Source organism: Ranitomeya variabilis, chromosome 4, assembly GCF_051348905.1.
Source record: "Ranitomeya variabilis isolate aRanVar5 chromosome 4, aRanVar5.hap1, whole genome shotgun sequence".
NCBI classification, from domain to species: domain Eukaryota; kingdom Metazoa; phylum Chordata; class Amphibia; order Anura; family Dendrobatidae; genus Ranitomeya; species Ranitomeya variabilis.
Window position 1 is genome coordinate 717,065,631 of NC_135235.1, and position 11,433 is coordinate 717,077,063.

The following is an 11,433-nucleotide window of genomic DNA, read 5'->3' on the forward strand; positions in this document are numbered from 1 at the left end:
ACCCCTCACCAGGGCCCCCAGGCCGATCAGGACGAGCCAAATGAAAAGCACGAACCAAATCGTCAGCATGAACATAGGAGGCAGCAACCCAAGAATTATCCTCCTGGCCATAACCCTTCCATTTGACAAGATACTGAAGCCTCCGCCTCGAAAAACGAGAATCCAAAATCTTCTCAACCACATATTCCAACTCCCCATCAACCAACACCGGAGCAGGAGGGTCAACAGAAGGAACAACGGGCACCACATATTTCCACAACAAAGATCTATGGAAAACATTATGAATCGAAAAGGAGGTTGGAAGGGCCAAACGAAATGACACTGGATTAATAATCTCAGAAATCTTATAGGGACCAATAAAGCGAGGTTTGAACTTAGGGGAAGAGACCTTCATAGGAACATGACGGGAAGACAACCAGACCAAATCCCCAACCCGAAGCCAGGAACCAACACCCCGACGACGGTTAGCAAAACGCTGAGCCTTCTCCTGAGACAATACCAAATTGTCCACCACATGGGTCCAAATCTGCTGCAACCTGTCCACCACAGAATCCACACCAGGGCAGTCAGAAGGCTCAACCTGTCCAGAAGAAAAACGAGTATGAAAGCCAGAATTGCAAAAAAAAGTCGAAACCAAAGTAGCCGAGCTAGCCCGATTATTAAGGGCAAACTCAGCCAATGGCAAAAAGGTCACCCAGTCATCCTGATCAGCAGACACAAAGCATCTCAAATAAGTCTTCAAGGTCTGATTAGCACGCTCGGTCTGGCCATTTGTCTGAGGATGAAATGCGGAAGAAAAAGACAAATCAATGCCCAGTCTAGCACAAAAGGCCCGCCAAAACCTAGAAACAAATTGGGAACCTCTGTCAGACACAATATTCTCAGGAATGCCATGCAAACGAACCACATGCTGAAAAAACAGCGGATCCAAATCAGAGGAGGAAGGCAACTTAGGCAAGGGTACCAAATGGACCATCTTAGAAAACCGATTACAAACCACCCAGATAACAGACATCTTCTGGGACACAGGAAGGTCAGAAATAAAATTCATAGAAATATGCGTCCAAGGCCTCTCAGGGACCGGCAAAGGCAAAAGCAACCCACTAGCACGGGAACAGTAGGGCTTGGCCCGCGCACAAGTCCCACAGGACTGCACAAAAGAACGCACATCCCGTGACAAAGAAGGCCACCAAAAAGACCTACCAACCAAATCTCTGGTACCAAAAATCCCAGGATGACCCGCCAACACAGAACAATGAACCTCAGAAATCACCTTACTAGTCCATCTATCAGGAACAAACAGTTTCCCCGCTGGACAGCGGTCAGGTTTATCAGCCTGAAATTCCTGAAGAGCCCGTCGTAAATAAGGGGAGATGGCAGAAAGAATCACCCCTTCTTTCAAAATGCTGACCGGCTCAAGGACCCCAGGAGAATCAGGCAAAAAGCTCCTAGAGAGGGCATCAGCCTTAACATTCTTAGAACCCGGAAGATACAAGACCACAAAATCAAAACGGGAGAAAAACAGGGACCAACGAGCCTGTCTAGGATTCAACCGCTTGGCAGACTCGAGGTAAATCAGATTCTTATGATCGGTCAAGACCACAACACGGTGCTTGGCCCCCTCAATCCAATGTCTCCACTCCTCAAATGCCCACTTCATAGCCAACAATTCCCGATTGCCGACATCATAATTGCGTTCCGCAGGCGAAAATTTTCGGGAAAAGAAGGCACATGGTTTCATCAAGGAACCATCAGAATTCCTCTGAGACAAAACGGCCCCTGCCCCAATCTCAGAAGCATCAACCTCAACCTCAAAAGGAAGAGAAACGTCCGGCTGACGCAACACAGGGGCAGAAGTAAATCGGCGTTTAAGTTCCTGAAAGGCAGAAACAGCCGCAGAGGGCCAATTAGTCACATCAGCGCCTTTCTTCGTCAAATCGGTCAATGGTTTAACCACACTGGAGAAGTTGGCAATGAAACGGCGATAAAAATTAGCAAAACCCAAAAATTTCTGAAGACTCTTCACAGATGTGGGTTGAATTCAATCATGAATGGCCTGAACCTTAACCGGATCCATAGACGAGGGAGAAAAAATGAAACCCAAAAAATAAACCTTCTGTACTCCAAAGAGGCACTTAGACCCCTTCACAAACAAAGCATTCTCACGAAGGATCTGAAATACCACCCTGACCTGTTTCACATGAGACTCCCAGTCATCAGAAAAAATCAAAATATCATCCAAATATACAATCATGAATTTATCAAGATAATTGCGGAAGATATCATGCATGAAGGACTGAAACACCGATGGAGCATTAGAGAGCCCGAATGGCATCACAAGGTATTCAAAATGACCTTCAGGCTTATTAAACGCAGTTTTCCATTCGTCACCCTGTTTAATACGAACAAGATTATATGCCCCTCGAAGGTCAATCTTAGTAAACCAACTAGCCCCCTTAATCCTAGCAAACAAGTCAGAAAGCAAAGGCAAAGGGTATTGAAATTTGACCGTAATCTTATTCAAGAGGCGATAATCAATACAGGGTCTCAATGAGCCATCCTTCTTGGCAACAAAAAAAAAACCCGCTCCCAAAGGTGAAGAAGATGGCCGAATATGCCCTTTCTCCAAGGACTCCTTAACATAACTCCGCATGGCGGCATGTTCTGGCACAGACAGGTTGAAGAGTCGGCCCTTAAGGAACTTACAGCCTGGAATCAAGTCAATAGCACAATCACAGTCCCTATGCGGTGGAAGGGAACTGGATTTGGGCTCATCAAATACATCCTGGAAATCTGACAAAAACTCAGGAATTTCAGAAGAGGGGGAAGAGGAAATTGACATCACAGGAACGTCATCATGAACCCCCTGACAACCCCAACTAGTTACAGACATAGATTTCCAATCCAGTACCAGGTTATGTACCTGTAACCATGGGAAACCCAGTACAATAGAATCATGCAAATTATGCAACACCAGAAAACGACAATCTTCCTGATGTGCTGGCGCCATGCACATAGTCAGCTGTGTCCAGAACTGAGGTTTATTTTTAGCCAAAGGTGTAGCATCAATGCCCCTTAAAGGAATAGGATCCTGCAAAGGCTGCAATGGGAAACCACAACGCTTGGCAAATTCTAAATCCATCAAGTTCAAAGCGGCGCCTGAATCCACAAATGCCATGACAGAAAATGACGATAATGAGCAGATCAGGGTCACAGATAACAGAAATTTAGGTTGTACAGTACTGATGGTAACGGAACTAGCGATTCTCTTTGTACGCTTAGGACAATCAGAAATAACATGAGCAGAATCGCCGCAGTAAAAACACAACCTATTCTTACGTCTGAATCCTTGTCGTTCAGCTCTAGACAAAATCCTAGGCATAGGCTCAGAACTCCGCTCAGAGGACAACGTCATCGTGTGCACAACTCTGCGCTCACACAAGCGCCGGTCAATCTGAATGGCCAGAGACATAGAATCACTCAGACCAGCAGGCGTGGGGAACCCCACCATAACATCTTTAACGGATTCAGAAAGACCCTTTCTGAAAATTGCCGCCAAAGCATCCTCATTCCATTTCGTGAGCACAGACCATTTTCTAAATTTCTGGCATTATAATTCTGTCGCTTCTTGACCCTGACTGTTATGATCCTGGTGGTAAGGATCACAAAAACTGACCTGATAAATAAACCAGAATTTAAAGACAAGCTCTGGGGATGTGGGAACTTTACTGACCGCAACCCTGATCCTATCAACACACACTAAAGGCAGCCGTGGAGCGTTCCTGACAACCTAGACACCTCTTCACAGCCTGAGAAACTAGCTACCCCTAGAGAGAAACAAAGCCTCACTTGCCTCAGAGAAATTACCCCAAAGTTTAGACAGCCCCCCACAAATAATAACGGTGAGTTAAGTGGAAAAGACAAACGTAGAAATGAAAACAGGTTTTAGCAAATGAGGCCCGCTAACACTAAATAGTCAGAAGATAGCAAGGAATCTGTGCGGTCAGTATAAAATACTATCAAAATTATCCACGCAGAGAATACAAAAAACCCCCACACCGACTCACGATGTGAGGGGCGCAACTCTGCACCCCAGAGCTTCCAGCAAGCGAGAAAATCACATATAAGCAAGCTGGACTGAACTCATCATATACTGAGAAACATTTTCAAGAAAACAATGAGCAAACATGAACTAGCAAGACTTAGCTTCTCCACGAGGAGACAGGTCACAAGGGAAGTCCCAGAGAGGTCAGAACCAGTACTGAATACAACGACAGCAGGCAACAAGTAAAGGTCCAGGTGGAGTTAAATAGGCAGCCAGACTAGCAGAACACGAGGCAGCTGGATCCCAGGTACAGACCAGCCGTATCGCTAAAAGCCACCAGAGGGAGCCCAAGAACAGAACTCACACAGTACCACTCACGACCACAGAAGGGAGCCCGAGAACGGAATTCACAACAGTACCCCCCCCTTGAGGAGGGGTCACCGAACCCTCACCAGAGCCCCCAGGCCGATCAGGACGAGCTAAATGAAAGGCACGAACCAAATCGGCCGCATGGACATCAGAGGCGACAACCCAGGAATTATCCTCCTGACCATAGCCCTTCCATTTATCTAAGTACTGAAGCTTCCGTCTCGAAATACGAGAATCAAAGATCTTCTCCACCACATACTCTAATTCTCCCTCGACCAACACCGGAGCAGGAGGATCAACAGAAGGAACCACAGGCACCACATACCTCCGCAACAATGACCTATGGAACACATTATGAATGGCAAACGATGCTGGGAGGTCCAAACGAAATGACACAGGGTTGAGGATTTCTAAAATCTTATAAGGACCGATGAAACGAGGCTTGAACTTAGGAGAGGAAACCTTCATAGGAACATAACGAGAAGACAACCATACCAAATCCCCCACACGAAGTTGGGGACCCACACAGCGACGGCGGTTAGCAAAGCGCTGAGCCTTCTCTTGTGACAACGTCAAATTGTCCACTACGTGGTTCCAAATCTGCTGCAACCTATCCACCACAGAATCCACCCCAGGACAGTCCGAAGGCTCAACCTGACCTGAGGAAAAACGAGGATGAAAACCAGAGTTACAAAAAAAAGGCGAAACCAAAGTAGCAGAACTAGCCCGATTATTGAGGGCGAACTCAGCCAATGGCAAAAAAGTCACCCAATCATCCTGATCAGCAGAAACAAAACATCTCAGATAAGTTTCCAAGGTCTGATTAGTTCGTTCGGTTTGGCCATTCGTCTGAGGATGGAAGGCCGACGAAAAAGACAAATCAATGCCCATCTTAGCACAAAAGGACCGCCAAAATCTGGACACAAACTGGGATCCTCTGTCAGACACAATGTTCTCAGGAATACCATGCAAACGAACCACATTCTGAAAAAACAAAGGAACCAAATCGGAGGAGGAAGGCAGCTTAGGCAAGGGCACCAAATGGACCATTTTAGAAAAACGATCACAAACCACCCAGATGACAGACATCCTCTGAGAGACTGGAAGATCCGAAATAAAATCCATGGAAATATGCGTCCAGGGCCTCTTCGGGACAGGCAAAGGCAAAAGCAATCCACTGGCACGAGAACAGCAAGGCTTGGCCCGAGCACAAATCCCACAGGACTGCACAAAGGAACGCACATCCCGCGACAAGGAAGGCCACCAGAAGGACCTAGCCACCAAATCCCTGGTACCAAAAATCCCAGGATGACCCGCCAACACCGAAGAATGAACCTCGGAAATAACTCTACTGGTCCATCTATCCAGGACAAACAGTCTCTCCGGTGGACAACGGTCAGGTCTATTGGCCTGAAATTCCTGCAGCACCCGTCGCAAATCAGGGGAGATGGCAGACAAAATCACCCCCTCTCTGAGGATACCAGCCGGTTCAGAAACTCCCGGAGAGTCAGGCACAAAACTCCTAGAAAGGGCATCAGCCTTCACGTTCTTCGAACCCGGAAGGTATGAAACCACGAAATCGAAACGGCAGAAAAACAGCGACCATCGAGCCTGTCTAGGATTTAACCGTTTGGCAGACTCGAGATAAGTCAAATTCTTGTGATCCGTCAAGACCACCACACGATGTTTGGCTCCCTCAAGCCAATGTCGCCACTCCTCAAATGCCCACTTCATTGCCAACAACTCCCGATTACCAACATCATAATTCCGCTTGGCAGGCGAAAACTTTCTTGAAAAGAAAGCACATGGCCTCATCATAGAGCCATCAGAGCTTCTCTGCGACAAGACAGCCCCTGCTCCAATCTCAGAAGCATCAACCTCGACCTGGAAAGGAAGAGAGACATCCGGCTGACGCAAGACAGGAGCCGAAGAAAACCGACGTTTCAGCTCCTGAAAGGCCTCCACGGCTGCAGGAGACCAATTTGTCACATCAGAACCCTTCTTGGTCAAATCCGTCAAAGGCTTAACCACACTAGAAAAATTAGTGATGAAGCGACGGTAAAAATTAGCAAAGCCCAAGAACTTCTGAAGACTCTTCACCGATGTAGGTTGAGTCCAGTCATAAATAGCCTGGACGTTGACTGGATCCATCTCAATAGTAGAAGGAGAAAAAATAAAGCCCAAAAAGGAAACCTTCTGGACTCCGAAGAGACATTTAGAGCCCTTCACAAACAAGGCATTGGCACGCAGGACCTGAAATACCATCCTGACCTGCTTCACATGAGATTCCCAATCATCAGAAAAGACCAAAATATCATCCAGGTACACAATCATAAATCTATCCAGATACTCTCGGAAGATGTCATGCATGAAGGACTGAAACACGGAAGGGGCATTAGAAAGCCCAAAAGGCATCACTGTCATGATCTCAATGGCAAGAGAACATAGCATCAGCATATATAGGAACTAGCTCTTGGAAGATGGGAACTGAGCTGACCATGAGCTAAACCTAACGCACAACTAGCAGTGGCCGGGTAGCATGCCTACGTTGATTCTAGATGCCCAGCACCAGCCGGAGGACTAAATAAAGCTAGCAGAGGAAAATATTAGTCCTAGCTCACCTCTAGAGAAATACCCCGAAAGGAGACAGAGGCCCCCCACATGTATTGGCGGTGAATTAAGATGAAATAACAAACGTAGTATGAAAATAGGTTTAGCAAATTTGAGGTCCACTTACTACATAGCAGAAGACAGAAAGGACACTTTCATGGTCAGCTGAAAACCCTATCAAAACACCATCCAGAAATTACTTTAAAACTCTGGCATTAACTCATAACACCAGAGTGGCAATTCCTGTTCACAAGAGCTTTCCAGACACAGTAACGAAACTACAGCTGTGAACTGGAACAAAAATGCAAAAACAAAACATGGACAAGAGTCCAACTTATCTAGTAGTTGTCTAGGAGCAGGAACAAGCACAGAGAGGCTTCTGATAACATTGTTGACCGGCAAGCAACTAACAGGACAGCAAGGTTATATAGCGACTCCCACATCTTGATGGGAACAGGTGAACAGAGAAGATGAAGACACCAGTTCAATTCCACCAGTAGCCACCGGGGGAGCCAGAATCCAAATTCACAACAGTACCCCCCCCTCAAGGAGGGGGCACCGAACCCTCACCAGAACCACCAGGGCGATCAGGATGGGCCCTATGAAAGGCACGAACCAGATCAGAGGCATGAACATCAGATGCATTCACCCAAGAATTATCCTCCTGGCCGTATCCCTTCCACTTGACCAGATACTGGAGTCTCCGTCTGGAAACACGAGAGTCTAAGATTTTCTCCACAACGTACTCCAACTCACCCTCAACCAACACCGGAGCAGGAGGCTCAACGGAAGGCACAACCGGTACCTCATACCTGCGCAATAATGACCGATGAAAAACGTTATGAATAGAAAAGGATGCAGGGAGGTCCAAACGGAAGGAAACAGGGTTAAGAATCTCCAATATCTTATACGGGCCGATGAACCGAGGCTTAAACTTAGGAGAAGAGACCCTCATAGGGACAAAACGAGAAGACAACCACACCAAATCCCCAACACAAAGCCGAGGACCAACACGACGGTGGCGGTTGGCAAAAAGCTGAGTCTTCTCCTGGGACAACCTCAAATTGTCCACCACCTGCCCCCAGATCTGATGCAATCTCTCCACCACAGCATCCACTCCAGGACAATCCGAAGATTCCACCTGACCAGAGGAAAATCGAGGATGAAACCCCGAATTACAGAAAAACGGGGACACCAAAGTGGCAGAGCTGGCCCGATTATTGAGAGCGAACTCCGCCAATGGCAAAAAAGCAACCCAATCATCCTGGTCAGCAGACACAAAACACCTCAGATATGTCTCCAGGGTCTGATTAATCCGCTCGGTCTGGCCATTCGTCTGAGGATGGAAAGCGGACGAAAAAGATAAATCTATGCCCATCCTAGCACAGAATGCCCGCCAAAATCTGGACACGAATTGGGTCCCTCTGTCAGAAACGATATTCTCAGGAATACCATGCAAACGAACAACATTTTGAAAAAACAGAGGAACCAACTCGGAAGAAGAAGGCAACTTGGGCAGAGGAACCAAATGGACCATCTTAGAAAAACGGTCACACACCACCCAGATGACAGACATCTTCTGAGTAACAGGCAGATCTGAAATAAAATCCATCGAGATGTGCGTCCAAGGCCTCTTGGGAATAGGCAAGGGCAACAATAATCCACTAGCCCGAGAACAACAAGGCTTGGCCCGAGCACAAACGTCACAAGACTGCACAAAGCCTCGCACATCTCGTGACAGGGAAGGCCACCAGAAGGACCTTGCCACCAAATCCCTGGTACCAAAAATGCCAGGATGACCTGCCAACGCAGAAGAATGAACCTCAGAGATGACTCTACTGGTCCAATCATCAGGAACAAACAGTTTATCAGGTGGGCAACGATCAGGTCTATCCGCCTGAAACTCCTGCAAGGCCCGCCGCAGGTCTGGAGAAACGGCTGACAATACCACTCCATCCTTAAGGATACCTGTGGGCTCAGAGTTACCAGGCGAGTCAGGCTCAAAACTCCTAGAAAGGGCATCCGCCTTAACATTCTTAGAACCCGGTAGGTATGACACCACAAAATTAAACCGAGAGAAAAATAATGACCAGCGCGCCTGTCTAGGATTCAGGCGCCTGGCGGTCTCAAGATAAATCAAATTTTTGTGGTCAGTCAATACCACCACCTGATGTCTGGCCCCCTCAAGCCAATGGCGCCACTCCTCAAAAGCCCACTTCATGGCCAAAAGCTCCCGATTCCCAACATCATAATTCCGCTCAGCGGGCGAAAATTTACGGGAAAAGAAGGCACAAGGCCTCATCACGGAGCAGTCAGAACTTTTCTGCGACAACACTGCCCCAGCTCCGATCTCAGAAGCGTCGACCTCAACCTGAAAAGGTAGAGCAACATCAGGCTGACGCAACACAGGGGCAGAGGAAAAACGGCGCTTAAGCTCCCGAAAGGCCTCCACAGCATCAGGGGACCAATCAGCAACATCAGCACCCTTCTTAGTCAAATCGGTCAATGGCTTAGCAATATCCGAAAAACCAGCAATAAATCGACGATAAAAGTTAGCAAAGCCCAAAAATTTCTGAAGACTCTTAAGAGAAGAGGGCTGCGTCCAATCACAAATAGCTTGAACCTTGACAGGATCCATTTCAATGGAAGAGGGGGAAAAAATATATCCCAAAAAGGAAATCCTCTGTACCCCAAAAACACACTTAGAACCCTTCACACACAAAGAATTAGACCGCAAAACCTGAAAAACCCTCCTGACTTGCTGGACATGAGAGTCCCAGTCATCCGAAAAAATCAGAATATCATCCAGATACACAATCATAAATTTATCCAAATAATCGCGAAAAATATCATGCATAAAGGACTGGAAAACTGACGGAGCATTTGAAAGACCAAAAGGCATCACTAAATACTCAAAGTGGCCCTCGGGCGTATTAAATGCGGTTTTCCACTCATCCCCCTGCCTGATTCGCACCAAATTATACGCCCCACGAAGGTCAATCTTAGAGAACCACTTGGCCCCCTTTATGCGAGCAAACAAATCAGTCAGCAACGGCAATGGGTATTGATATTTAACAGTGATTTTATTCAAAAGCGAATCAATACATGGTCTCAAAGAGCCGTCTTTTTTTGACACAAAGAAAAAACCGGCTCCTAAGGGAGATGACGATGGACGAATATGTCCCTTTTCCAAGGACTCCTTTATATATTCTCGCATAGCAGCATGTTCAGGCACAGACAGATTAAATAAACGACCCTTTGGGTATTTACTACCCGGGATTAAATCTATGGCACAATCGCACTCTCGGTGCGGAGGTAACGAACCAAGCTTGGATTCTTCAAAGACGTCACGATAGTCAGACAGGAACTCAGGAATTTCAGAGGGAATAGATGATGAAATGGAAACCACAGGTACATCCCCATGAGCCCCCTTACATCCCCAGCTCAACACAGACATAGCTCTCCAGTCGAGGACTGGGTTGTGAGATTGCAGCCAAGGCAATCCTAGCACCAAATCATCATGTAGATTATACAGCACCAGAAAGCGAATAATCTCCTGGTGATCCGGATTAATACGCATAGTTACTTGTGTCCAGTATTGTGGTTTATTATTAGCCAATGGGGTGGAGTCAATCCCCTTCAGAGGAATAGGAGTCTCCAAAGGCTCTAAATCATACCCACAGCGTTTGGCAAAGGACCAATCCATAAGACTCAAAGCGGCGCCAGAGTCGACATAGGCGTCCGTGGTAATAGATGACAAAGAGCAAATCAGGGTCACAGATAGAATAAACTTAGACGGTAAGGTGCAAATGGAAACAGATTTACCAAGCTTTTTAGTGCGCTTAGAGCATGCTGATATAACATGAGTAGAATCACCACAATAGAAGCACAACCCATTTTTCCGTCTAAAATTCTGCCGCTCGCTTCGGGACAGAATTCTATCACACTGCATACTCTCTGGCGACTTCTCAGTGGACACCGCCAGATGGTGCACTGGTTTGCGCTCCCGCAAACGCCTATCGATCTGAATAGCCATTGTCATGGACTCATTCAGACCCGCAGGCACAGGGAACCCCACCATAACATCCTTAATGGCATCAGAGAGACCCTCTCTGAAAGTCGCCGCCAGGGCGCACTCATTCCACTGAGTAAGCACAGACCATTTACGGAATCTTTGGCAGTAAATTTCCGCTTCATCTTGCCCCTGAGATAGGGACATCAAAGTTTTTTCTGCCTGAAGCTCCAAATGAGGTTCGTCATAAAGCAACCCCAAGGCCAGAAAAAACGCATCCACATTGAGCAACGCAGGATCCCCTGGTGTCAATGAAAAAGCCCAGTCTTGAGGGTCGCCCCGGAGCAAGGAAATCACAATCCTGACCTGCTGTGCAGGGTCTCCGGCAGAGCGAGAT